Source organism: Chelonoidis abingdonii, chromosome 2 (genome assembly GCF_003597395.2).
Source record: "Chelonoidis abingdonii isolate Lonesome George chromosome 2, CheloAbing_2.0, whole genome shotgun sequence".
Classification (NCBI taxonomy): Eukaryota; Metazoa; Chordata; order Testudines; family Testudinidae; genus Chelonoidis; species Chelonoidis abingdonii.
The window spans coordinates 63,072,991-63,085,799 of record NC_133770.1 but is presented as its reverse complement, the minus strand read 5'-3'; the positions used below and the strand labels follow the sequence as shown (position 1 = coordinate 63,085,799).

Genomic DNA, 12,809 nt, shown 5'->3' with positions numbered 1-12,809 from the left:
TGAAGGACCTACTCTTTTATTCTTCTTCTTTGATTCGCATCTGTCAGCTCAACAGCGATGACAGGGCCAACTGAAGTCTATCAACCACTTTCTATCTGGCACAAGCTACACAGCTTTGTTCTTCTTTAAACCTTATTGTTCTGTCATTCTCAACTGTGTCATCTATCTAACACATCCTTGATCTTCCTCTATTTCTAATTCCTTGCACTCTGGTATGTATCGCCATGTATGGTATCCTTTCCAGGTGCTTTCTTGATATATATATCCAAACCCATCATAGCAGTCTTTCTTGAATCTTCTGTAACAATGTTATTTCTTGCCCTGGCTACTTTCTTCTCTCTTCATTTTTTATCTTCTGTGGTCTTGAAACTCTCGGTATTCCTCTCAGCCAGTTCAGGTCTGCAGTCACTTTTCATTCATAGGCCTTCCTCATACTCCAGCATTCCTCCCCGCACAGCAGTATCAGCATGACAGTTATCTCATAAACGCTGATTTTTGTTTTTATAAGAATGTCTTTAGCCTTCCAGATCTTGAAGTCTTCTGAATGCAGTCCAATTCTTCTTATGTCATCTTCACAATTCCCATTCTTAGGCCTGGTCTACACTACGTGTTTAAATCGATTTAAAGAGCGTTAAATCGATTTAACGCTGTACCCGTCCACACTACAACGCCCTTTATATCGATATAAAGGGCTCTTTAAATCGTATTTATGTTACTCCTCCCGACGGAGGAGTAGACGGCTTAAATTCGATATTAACTTATCGGTACGTTTAGTTGGACGAAAATTGACGTTATTGGCCTCCGGGCTGGTATCCCAGTGCATCACGACCCGCTGGACAGCAATCTGAACTCGGTGCAGCGGGCAGGTAAACAGGAAAAGCCCCGCAACTTTTGAATAATGACATTTCTGTTTTGCCCAGCGTGGAGCTCTGATGCATCACGCGGTGGCGATGCGTCCCAATCCCAAAAAGAGCTCCAGCATGGACCGTACGGGAGATACTGGATCTGATCACTTATGGGGAGACAAATCATGTTGTACAGAGCTCCGTACAGAAGACAAAATGCCAAAGCGTTGAAAAAATCTTCCAGGTACACACGCTGCATTGACAAGTGTAACGGAAAGCCAAAGAATCAAATTGGACGCTCCATGGGAGGGAGGGGGTACTGAGGTTCCTAGCTATCCACAGTCCACAGCAGTCTCTGAAAAAGTATTTGCATTCTTGCTGAGCTCCCAATGTCTGTAGGGTTCAAACACAGTAGTTCTGGCATGGTTCAGGAATAGCTCCTCAAGTTTCTCCTCCCCCCCCACGTGAAAGAAAAGGGAAAGAAATATCATTTCTTGACTTCTTCAATGTTCACCTATATGTGTGACTGAATGCTGCTGTAGACGCGGATGCTGCACAGTGAAGAGACGTAATCCGCTTCCTCTCACCTCCCTGGTGGGTAGACGGTACAATATGATGATATTCCATCGGTCGCCAATCAGCCCATGAGTGCTCCTGGCTGGCCTTAGGTGAGGCTGCCGGGGGTGCCTGGGTAAAATGAATGACTCCCATTATCCCAGTAGATGTACATAACGGCGTGTAACTGTCTTTCTCATAGCAACTGGGGCTGAGGCTTCAATCAGCCCCTCCCTTCCATGTGTAAAAGGAAAAGATTCTGTACTGCCTGGACTGTCATAACATCAGCAATGCTGGGCCTCCCTCCCCGCACCGGTTATTGTCCGGCCTGGACTGTCATAGCTGGGAGGCTGCCTTCCCCCCTCATTTTATGTCCACTTATCGTGTTTTTATTCCTGCACTTCTTTTTACTTCTGACACAAATGGGCAGGACACTGCCACGGTAGCCCAGGAAGGTTGGGGAGAAGGGAGGCAACGGGTGCAAATTGTTGCAGGGGCACCCTCCTTGAAACTGACACACGGAAGCAGCTGTGTCTCTGTACACTGGTCCCTTATAACACTTGCCCTTATTCTGGGCAGGAACTGACTCTATTTTTAGAAACCATAAGGGAGGGGATTGACTCAGGGAGTCAATCCAATTTGCTTTTGCGTTTGCGCCCTCTCGTGCCGATTCAGCCAGGGCACTCATGATAGCCAGCGGACAGTACAGAGGGGGAGAGATAACCGTCATTTATCTGCCAGTTTACTCGGCGAGTAGACGGTACAGCAACGACTGGTAAAACCATCTCTGATATCATGCAAAAGCAGTGAATGCCTGCTGTGTAGCGCTGGAGTATCGCCTCTCTGTCCGCGGCAATCCAGTCAACTAGTGCCCGGAAAAAAAAAAAGCTGAACGGCTCCGTGATTGCTGTGCTATGCGGTCTGCCAGGGCAATCCAGAAAGGGCACAAAACGATACTGCGCGTTTAAAGGATTGTCAGCTGATTGTTTTCCCGAAGGAAGGATGACTGACAACATTTACCCAGACCACCCGCGACCAATAATGATTCAACGCCCAGAATTCCAAGAGGGCGAGGAGACTGCGGGAAACTATGGGATAGCTACGAAGAGCTACCCACAATGCAACGCTTCAGAAATCGACATTAGCCTCGGACCATGGACGCACAACGCCGAATTACTGTGCCTAGTGTGGCCGCATGAAATCAAATTTATAATATCAGTTTTATAAAACCGATTTTAGCTAATTCGATATTATCCCGTAGCGTAGATGTGGCCTTAGATACTTCAAGGTACATAAATTTTTCTTTGTTCTAGTTCTTTGTCTCCGAGTTTGATCTTTACCTCTTCTCATGTCTTCCATTTGCCATAATTTTTGTCTTCTCCATGCTGATCTTCAGTCCAAATTTTCTGCTTTCCCAGTTGACAGTTATGTGTCTGTAAACCCTCCTTGGCTGATGCAGTCAGGTTGATATTGTCTGCAAATCTAAGGTTTTGTGGGGTCCTACCACATAACATGATTCCTCCCATTTCATCTCTCAGTGCTACAGGCGTTATTGCTTCTAGTACCAAGCTGAACAAATTTGGCATCAGGGTCCATCCTTGTCTCAGTCCTACAGTCATCCTGAACCATTCCGTCAGCTTTTTGTCTACTCTTACCACACTCATTGACCTGCTGTAGATGTTTTCTATCCACTCGATTCATTTGTTAGGCATGCCATACATTCTCATAACTTGCCATATCCCTTTCCGTAAAATGCTATCAAAAGCCTGATTGAAGTCTATAAAATTGTTGTAACCTATTTGATAATGTTCTATAAACTTCTCTGGTATCTGCCTGATCACAAATAACTGATCTATTTTACTTCATCCTAGTCTAAATCTGGCCTGCTCCTGTGCAAGTGCTGTTTCCACATACCTCTTCATTCGCCTCTGCAAGTGTTGGTGAATGCTTTTACCAACGCACATAATAAGCTGATTCATCTGAGTTCTTGCACTCACTCTTCTCTCCTTTTTCATAGATCAGTATGATCACTTTCTTGCCTTCACTCAGTACTTGCTCATTTGTAAATCTTGTTGAATAGCTCCTTCATTACCTTTATATGTTTTCCTTGCCTGCTTACCTCAGCTCTGTGATTTTGTCTGCCGCGTATTTCTTTTTCAAACTTTCTATCAACATATTTACTTCTAAAAATTACAGCTTCTGCTCTCCCTCATTTGTGCTGAGAAGCTTCTCCAGGATCATTTCATCTACAGTGTTTGGTACACTGGATAGCTCTTCAAAATACTATTTCCAGCGCTTGCTGTTTGCTTGTTCATCAATTATTTGTCCACACTTGTCTTTCACCAACATTATCTTGTCAACATCTACAAACTCCCATTTGCCAATAGGCCAACTTCTGTCCTGCGCTTCTTCTCAAGACCTTCAGTCTAATGTGGTGATTTTAACTCACATCATCCCCTCTCGGGATACTTTGATGATGTGGACAGAGTAAGGCTAGAGGAGTGGACATCAATAGTTGACCTGCATCTTCTATACAATCCTAAACAGCCACCCACTTTCCAAAGCTAGAGATGGACCTCAGATTCTTCTCCTGAACTCACCTTTTCTACAACTGAACACAGAGCATGAAGTGCTCAATATGTTTTCCTGATCCCAGCACTAGCCATGGGCATGCAAATGGTCATGCAAATTCCAACTACAAGCAACCTCCAAAATTTTGATGGCATTTCTGAAAAGCAAGGTGAAATCTGTTCCAATCTGAGTTTGAAACTTTTGTGAGTAAAGACTCAGAATCAGATGTGTCAGACAACATCAGTGCCATCAATCAAGCGTTCTGTGATAAAATTCTGGATGCTACAAAGAAATCTATACCTCTGGAATTTCATCAACAATTCATTCCTGGCTGATCATCTCATGCAACCAGACTCCTATCAGGAATTTAAATCTGCCAAGAATGAACAGGAGGTATTTGATAAAAATAGAGACTTTTTCACCTTCTAGATCAAACCAGGCAAGAACGACAGAAAGAAATTATTTTTAAATTGAATTTCTCACGTTCTAGTCACAAAGTCTGGCAAACTCTTAAGAGGCTGAGCTGAGATTCTAGTCTGGGCAAGAGGAAATACCAAATCACAGCAAACTCCATCACATCCCAGCTGGTGGCCAACGGCAGTGCTCTGAACTGAGACGAAGCTTTCAGCCATACAGTTAACATGGTGGTTGGTGAGAGATAGAGACTCAGGATGTAGACAGAAGTCTGATGATTCCTTTCACTGATCAAGAGCTTGACTAATACATCAATTGCAGCCTAACAAGGCTCCTGGTCTATATAATATCCATAGCAAATCTGTCGCTCATTTTGAACCAATCACTAAAAGGAGAGGTTACTTACATTTGTAGCAGGGCTTCTTCTCCACCTCGGTGGGTCCTGTGCTTCCCTTTTAGTGGTGGGTCAGGATAGCGTCTTGTCTCTCAGCATTTCCACCCTCTGTTTATAGTGGGCAGGGAAATTCTGTCTCCAAGCAGCCTTCCCATTTCTGGGCCTGCTAGATGCTCACTGCTTCACTAAGGCTTCTGGCCTCCCCGATGGACATCCAATGAGTGGAAAAAGGGGGTGAGGGGAGGCCAGTCCTGCCCTCTACTCCAGGCCCCAACCCAGGGACCCTACAGGTAGCAGCCTCACCCTGCCAGTTCCCAGGAAAGCTACTAGCTTCCCTGGGTTACTTCCCCACACCCCTTGGCTTATTGTCCCCACTCTGCTTGGGCAAGGTTCCTCCTGATCCTCCTGCCGGTGGAGGGAGAGCCCTTAGTCTTTGGTGAAGCCCTTCCGGGTGTGGCAGCACCACACCAAATGCACGGCTCAGGCTCTCCCCTTCTGGCAGGGTCCTTTTCTTCACATTTTTGGACCTGGAAGGGTCCTTAGCTCCTGTTTAAGGTAGGACTTCTCCTGAATCTCTATAACTATGGGTTCTCCCCGATCCTTGTCAGCTTCTGCACTGCTCAGCTGTCCCACAGCTTGCCTCCACTCTCACATCCCCTATCACCCACACTGACTGGCTGGGTGTTGCGGGGGGGGGGGAAGGCTTTTAACCCATTACAGTAAGTTTTTAATTGGCTCCAGGTGTCCTAACTAACCTGGAGCAACCCCTGCTCAGTTACCAGGGGAAGAGGGACTTGCTTATCCTGAGGCTAATATACCTTGCTTCCGGCACTCTTCTGTAGCCATCTGGCCTGACCCTGTCACACATTGTACAGTAACTGGAGTTCTTCAAGATGTTTTGTCGTTATGGGTGCTCCACATGAGGACATGCACACTCCTGTGCACACTCAAGCTGAGATTTTTTCTGCTAATCATGGCCGTGGGTCCAAGCCTGCTCCATATCCCTGCTTGTGCTCCAATATGAGGGCATATAGTGAGGAGCAGATCCACACTACTCCTGTTCCTTCCCAGACTCAGAACATGGTAAAACTTCAAAGCAAAGGGGAAAGGAAAGCAAATAGTGGAGCACCCATACGGACAAAACATCTTAAGGAACTTCAGTTACAATGCAAGTTAAGTAACCAGTCCTTTGAGTTATTGCTCCAATGGGTGCTCCACATGAGCAGATTCCCAAGCAGTTCCTTAATGTGATGGTCTCAAGTTGCAGTGGGGGAAGTTTAGGTTGGATATTAGGAAAAACTTTTTCACTAGGAGGGTGGTGAAGCTCTGGAATGGGTTACCTAGGGAGGTAGTGGAATCTCCTTCCTTAGAGGTTTTTAAGGTCAGGCTTGACGAAGGCCTGGCTGGGATGATTTAGTTGGGGATTGGTCCTGCTTTGAGCAGAGGGTTGGACTAGATGACCTCCTGAGGTCCCTTCCAACCCTGACATTCTATGATTCTATGTGGAGAAGGGTGCCGAGGAAGTGGATCCACTACAGAGTTTAGAACAGTTTCAAAGACTGCCAAGTATCAGAGAGGTAGCCACGTTAGTCTGTATCCACAAAAACAACTAGAAGTCTGGTGGCACCTTAAAGACTAACACATTTATTTGGGCATAAGCTTTCACGGGTAAAAAACCCCACTTCTTCAGATGCATGGAGTGAAAATTACAGATGCAGGCATAAATATACTGACATGATGAGTAGGGAGTTACCTTACAAGTGGAGAACCAGTGTTGACAAGGCCAATTCAGTCAGCGTAGATGTGGTTCACTCCCAATAATTGATGAGAAGGTGTCAATACCAAGAGCGGAAAATTGCTTTTGTAGTGAGCCAGCCATTCCCAGTCCCTATTCAAGCTCAAATTATTGATATTAAATTTCCAAATGAATTGTAGCTCTGCAGTTTCTCTTTGAAGTCTGTTTTTGAAGCTTTTTTGTTGAAGGATGATTACTTTTTAAATCTGTTATTGAATGTCCAGGTAGATTGAAGTGTTCTCCTACTAGCTTTTGTATGTTACCATTCCTGATATCTGATGTGTGTCCATTTTATTCTTTTACGTAGAGACTGTCCAGTTTGGCCACTGTACATGACAGAGGGGCATTGCTGGCACATGATGGCATATATCACATTAGTAGATGTGAAGATGAATGAGTGCCTGATGGTGTTGGATCATGTAGTTGGATCATGTAGTTGGATCCTCTAATGGTGTCCCTAGAGTAGATACGGGGACAGAGTAGGCAATGAGGTTTGTTGCAGGGAATGTTTCTGGGTTAGTGTTTCTGTGGTGTGGGAGTAGTTGCTGGTGAGTATTTGCTTCAGGTTGGGGAGTTGTCTGTAATCGAGGACTACCCTGCCTCCCAAAGTCTGTGAGAGTGAGGAATCATTTTCCAGGATAGATTGTAGATCATTGATGATGATGATGTGCTGGAGAGGTTTTAGCTGGGGGCTGTACATGATGGCCAGTGGTGTTCTGTTATTTTCCTTGTTGGGCCTGTCCTGTAGTAAGTAACTTCTGGGTACCCATCTCGATCTGTCAATCTATTTCCTCACTTCCCCAGGTGGGTATTGTAGTTTTAAGAATGGTTGAATCTTGTAGGTGTTTCTCTGTCTGAGGGATTGGAGCAAATTCGGTTGTATCTTAGGGCTTGGCTGTAGACAATGGATCATGTGATGTGTCCTGGATGGTATCTGGAGGCACGTAGGCAAGTATAACGGTCAGTGGGTTTCCGGTATAGGGTGGTGTTTATGTGGCTATCACTTATTTGCACTATCGTGTCCAGGAAGAGGATCTCTGGTGTGGACTGGTCCAGGCTGAGGTTGATGGTGGGGTGGAAATTGTTGAAATCCAGGTGGAATTCTTCAAGGGCATCCTTCCCATGGGTCTATATGATGAAGATGTCATCAATGTAACGCAAGTAGAGGAGGGACGCTAGGGGACGAGAGACTGCATCCACCCTGGAGGCACGGAGTAAGGCATAATGCTGTGAAAATGTATGAATGGAGAACCAGGCGGCTGCCTTGAAAACATCATTGGTGGGTACCTTCCTAAGGAGGGCAACATATTTAGAATGAGCCTTTGTGGAATGAGTAGTGACTCTGGGGGCGAGGGGGTGCATTCCAGAGGACCTGTGGCATGCCAAAATACACTCCAATATGCAGTTAGATAGTCTCTGACAGAACACTGAGTGACCCCTCATCCTCCAAACAAAGGCTGAGTATGGTGAAGGTAGAAAGCCATGGCTTGTCTTACATCCTGTGTACAGACTGGTCTCTTCTCTGCACAAATAGGGCTTGGGATAAAATAATGGCAGTTGAATGTCCTGATTGATGTGGAACTCTGATGAGACTTTAGCGAGGAAGTGAGCATGGGGATACAATGCGGCTTTGTCCAGATACAACACTATATACAGTGGATCAGCCCTGAGGACTCTCAGTTCCCCTACACTTCTGGCCAATGTGATTGCCACAAGGAAAAATGTCTTGATGGACAGATAGAGTAGTGATCAGGCTTGAAGGGAGATTCTCTTAAAGCCTGTTAAGAACTAAATTGAGGTCCTAGGATACGATAGTGTCCCACCCTGAAGGGAACAGGTTAAGGAGGCCCTTAAGGAATCTTGTTGCCATAGGATGTGTGAAGACCAACAAACCCTCAACTGGTGAATGGAATGCCATGATGGCATCTAAATAAATCTTAACAGAGCTCAGGGACAGTCCCATAGATTTCAGGTTTAGTATGTAGTCGACAATAGATGCCAGGGGAAAAACTAGTAGGAGATATAGTGTGTTTGAACTGCTTCCACTTCTGCAGGCAAATCCTATATGTGGTAGGTTTCCTGTTATTTAAAAGAACCAGCTGAACTTTGGGAGAACACGTCTGCTCTAGGCCCAAGAACCATCGAGGAGCCATACCTTGAGGTGCTGGGATGATATATTTGGAAGCATTATGGAGTCTGACTCCTAGGTCAGTCATTAGAGGACACGCAGAGGCAGACGTCACCAGCTGGATCAGGGAGGGAACACCAGCTGTCCCAGCCATGCCGATGCTATCATAATTATCACTGCTTTTTCTTGTTTCAGTTTGAGCAGGGCTTTGTGGATCAGAACTCCATTTCAAGTCACCAGTGGTTGAGAAGGTACTGGAGTGGTGTGGGTCTGTTTCTGCCTATATGCCCTGGAGCACAAAGAGGCATATGGCACACGTGTGTACCTGCAGACACTACTAGCAGAAAACACTCTTATTGAGAGTTCACAGGTGTACACATATCCTGACACGGAGAACCCATAGGGATAATAACGCAAAGAAGTAGCCAGCTGCTTCGATTTCTGAATTGTACCCAGAACTGTAGCATCCCAAAAGCTTGGCACACAGCAAAGGTCATAGCTGTTCCAAAGCAAGGGAAACCATTGACAGACCCAAAGAATTATTGATCAATTTTTCTGCTGTGTGTTATCGATTAATTGATTAAGACTAAATCTTGATGTGGATTAATGATCTAGCTGAACCTCAGCAGCCTCATGTTCAGGCTGGATTTAGGAGCGGACAATGCACTCAAGATCAGCTACTCTTTCTAATTAAAAGATACAAAAAATGCATTTGAGCCTGGAAAGAAAGTTGGTCAGTGGCATGCTATCTAAGTATGGAACACATGCATTAGATGCCCCAGAAGAATATGAAAGCCCTGAATATGACTTCCCGACCTTCTATGCCCATGGGACAATTCCATCTGCTTCCTGAATGCACATGGAGGATGCAAACGAACATGTGAAGTCACACCTTGCATGAAAGTGTAGACTTGCATGTCTTACTAAAAATTTCATGGCATGCCACTGAAGTCGGTGCAGTCCTTATCAATCTGATGGCACAAAAAACTCTGCCCACAAAACTGTGCAGCATATTGGGCTGACTCCCAAGCTACAGTAGAACCTCAGAGTTATGAACACCAGAGTTATGAACTAACCAGTCAACCACACACCACATTTGGACCCGGAAGTATGCAATCAGGCAGCAGCAGAGACAAAAAAACAAAAAGCAAATACAGTACAGTACTTTGTTAAATATAAACTACTAAAGAGGGAAAGTTTTAAAAAAAAGAATTTGAGAAGATAAGGAAATTGTTTCTGTACTTGTTTCATTTAAATTAAGATGGGTTAAAAGCAGTATTTTTCTTCTGCATAGTAAAGTTCCAAAGCTGTATTAAGTCAATGTTCACTTGTAAACTTTTGAAAGAACAACTATAATGTTTTGTTCAGAATTACGAACATTTCAGAATTTATGAACAACCTTCATTCCTGAGGTGTTCGTAACTCTGAGGTTGTACTGTAGTCCTTGTAGGCTGATGATGTGGTTCATCCAAGGTACGATTAGCAACTGAAGCTTCCTCCTGCAAGTTGGGGAGAAAGTCAGACACTTTAATGTCTCCAAAATGGCCTTCCACAAGGGTCAGTTTGGGCTCCCCTTTTGTTCAATATGTACACATATGACCTTTTTGAAATGCAGGCCAAGAAGTATGTGTATGCTGATGACATCTACATTGCTGACACTGGAAACAACTTCCACAAATTGAAGGGACTCAGCCAAGACATGGATACTTTGACAACTTACTTCCAGCAATGAAGACTAATTCTCAGTGAAACCAAGAAAGTGGCAAGTACCTTCCATCTAAACAATCTTCTTGCCAATCAACCCATGAAGATTCATATCCAAGAACAGCCATTGCCATTCCATTCAGTTGTCACATACTTGCGAGTAAAACTCCAACACAGTCTGATATACTGGCCTTACCTGCAACACCTGAAAACAAAGTTCTCTTCCTGTACTGCCTTGATATGAAAACTGTGAGGAACCTCCTGGGGCACAGATCCTTTGGTCCTTCATACATCTGTACCGGCCTTGCTGTTTGCTCCAGCAGAATACTGCTCTGCCATCTGGGGGCACAGCCACCACACTCTGCTTGTCAACATGGAGTTGAATTCAACCACTTCTATTATTAGTGGCTGTTTGAACTATACACAAACCTTCAATTTGCATGCACTAGTACACACAGCTCTGCCAGACCTTTAACAAGAAGCCATTACTGTTAAGTCTGCCTGGAGAGCTGAGACAGATGAACCCACCTACTACATCTCTGGTTGACTGATGCCTCCTTCTCAGACAGAGAACAAACACTCTAAGCCAACTCAAAGGTCTGCTTGTTTTCAGGAGAGGAATCCCATTTTCTGTGGTCTGGGGTGTGACACCATGGCTGAGCTCTCGACATCCCTTTGCTACAACAGTTCAAACACTCCTGGACAAGAAAGTGTGGTAATCTAGCCGTCCAGTCCCAGACCTGGACTTTAGTGTCCACCAGTCTGGTCCTGTCCCAAACCTGGATTTGCGTCAAAGTTTGGGGGCTACTGAAACCCCAAGCTCACTACCAGCTTGGAATCTCGCTGACCACCAGATCAGGATGAATCGATGGACCTGAATCCTCGCTTCCTCCCTCTGGTGGTCGCCCAACCTCCCTGTGGGACACCCAGATTCCCAACCTGATCTAAAAGCAGGGAAAATAACCCCCTCCCCCTCTATCAGCTGCCTCACGGCTAACCGGTGTGACCCCAAGAAACCACTTTCTGCTCCTCAGACAATGAGATGCAAAAACCCACAGCGGCTCGCCACCCCGCCTTGCTCCAGAATGAGGATAACAACGTACCACCAAAAAAGAGAATTCTCGTCTCTTTCCCGAGTCCCGTTCCCTGCCCATATAGGAAAATAGCCCACAGCCTGGCTTTCACCTTTGCCCTCCCTGGAAATAGAACTGTTACACAAGGTTCAACAAAGAAAACTTTATAAAAAGAAAGAAAAATAAAAACAAGACAATTCTTGCATGAAGAAACAACTATCAGCACTTGCTCTAAAGAATATATTAAGAAGAAACAGTCTGCAAATTTACACACGAATAGCCATAAACCACACAACAAAGTAACATACAGTAAATACCCGAAATGCCATCATAGCTCAATACTTTGCGGTCCATGGACTCAGAGTTTAGAAGAAATATCAGAGAAATTAGACAAGAAACTTGTTTCCTCATAGCAGAGTAAAAAACAAAGTCATAGCTAAGAAAACAACAAAGACCCCGACTATACAAATTCCCTCCCCTGACTTTAAACAATCCAGTTCTCTGATTGGTCCTCTGGTCAGGTGTTCGGTTACCCTTTTCAGGTAAAAGAAACTTAACCCTTACCTTACCTATCCATTTATGACAGAAAGCTACTGGCCCTTTAGCATGCATGGACAGTCAGCACCACTAGGGAGCTGAAAACTACATCCTTACAGTGTGGAAGCATCGATGGGAAAGACTAACACACTAAGTAAATTCAGAAGTTCATCACTGCACCTGTCTCCTTGTCCCCGTGATCAAAGATCCTAGACCAGGCTTACTAGGCTGCTCTCTGTCTCAAACAGAATTGCTGCAACCATACATTGGTTCAGCCTGCTTTCCTCCCCATACTGTGACTGTAGAGCAGCATAGCAGATAACTAGTCATGAGGTAGAAGAGTGGCATCTAGATGGCAGTTTACAACACATAGCCTCCCCTGATATAGGAGGTATTATCTGGTTATGGAACCTGGACATCAAGCACTGACATCTGCATAGGAGAGAGAAGGAGACCTATCCATAAAGGAGGCATAATTTACCTGCTTAACAGGGATGTGAGGCTGAACTGGGACAGTATGACCTAGTGGAGAGCACACTGGACTGGGTCTCACGAGACCTGGATTCTAATCCCGGCTCAGCCACTTGGCTGCTGGATGACCTTGAGCAAGTCACTTCACCTCCTTGAGTCTCATTTTCTTGTCTGTAAAATGAGGCTAACAATATTTACCTCCATTGTAAAGCACTTTGAAAATTACTAATGAGAAGTATTATGTAACAGCTAAATATTATTGCTTACTAAGCTAACAACTCATAAGATAAATGGCACTATAAGAGTAAAAGGCATTTTTATT

General features: G+C 44.7%; 1 protein-coding gene across 1 annotated transcript in view; it reads right to left on the bottom strand.

Annotated features, from left to right (window-relative positions):
• DNAH11 (dynein axonemal heavy chain 11) overlaps positions 1–12,809 on the bottom strand; it is a 308,320-nt gene that overhangs the window by 272,762 nt on the left and 22,749 nt on the right. The gene's annotated exons all lie outside the window — the stretch shown is intronic.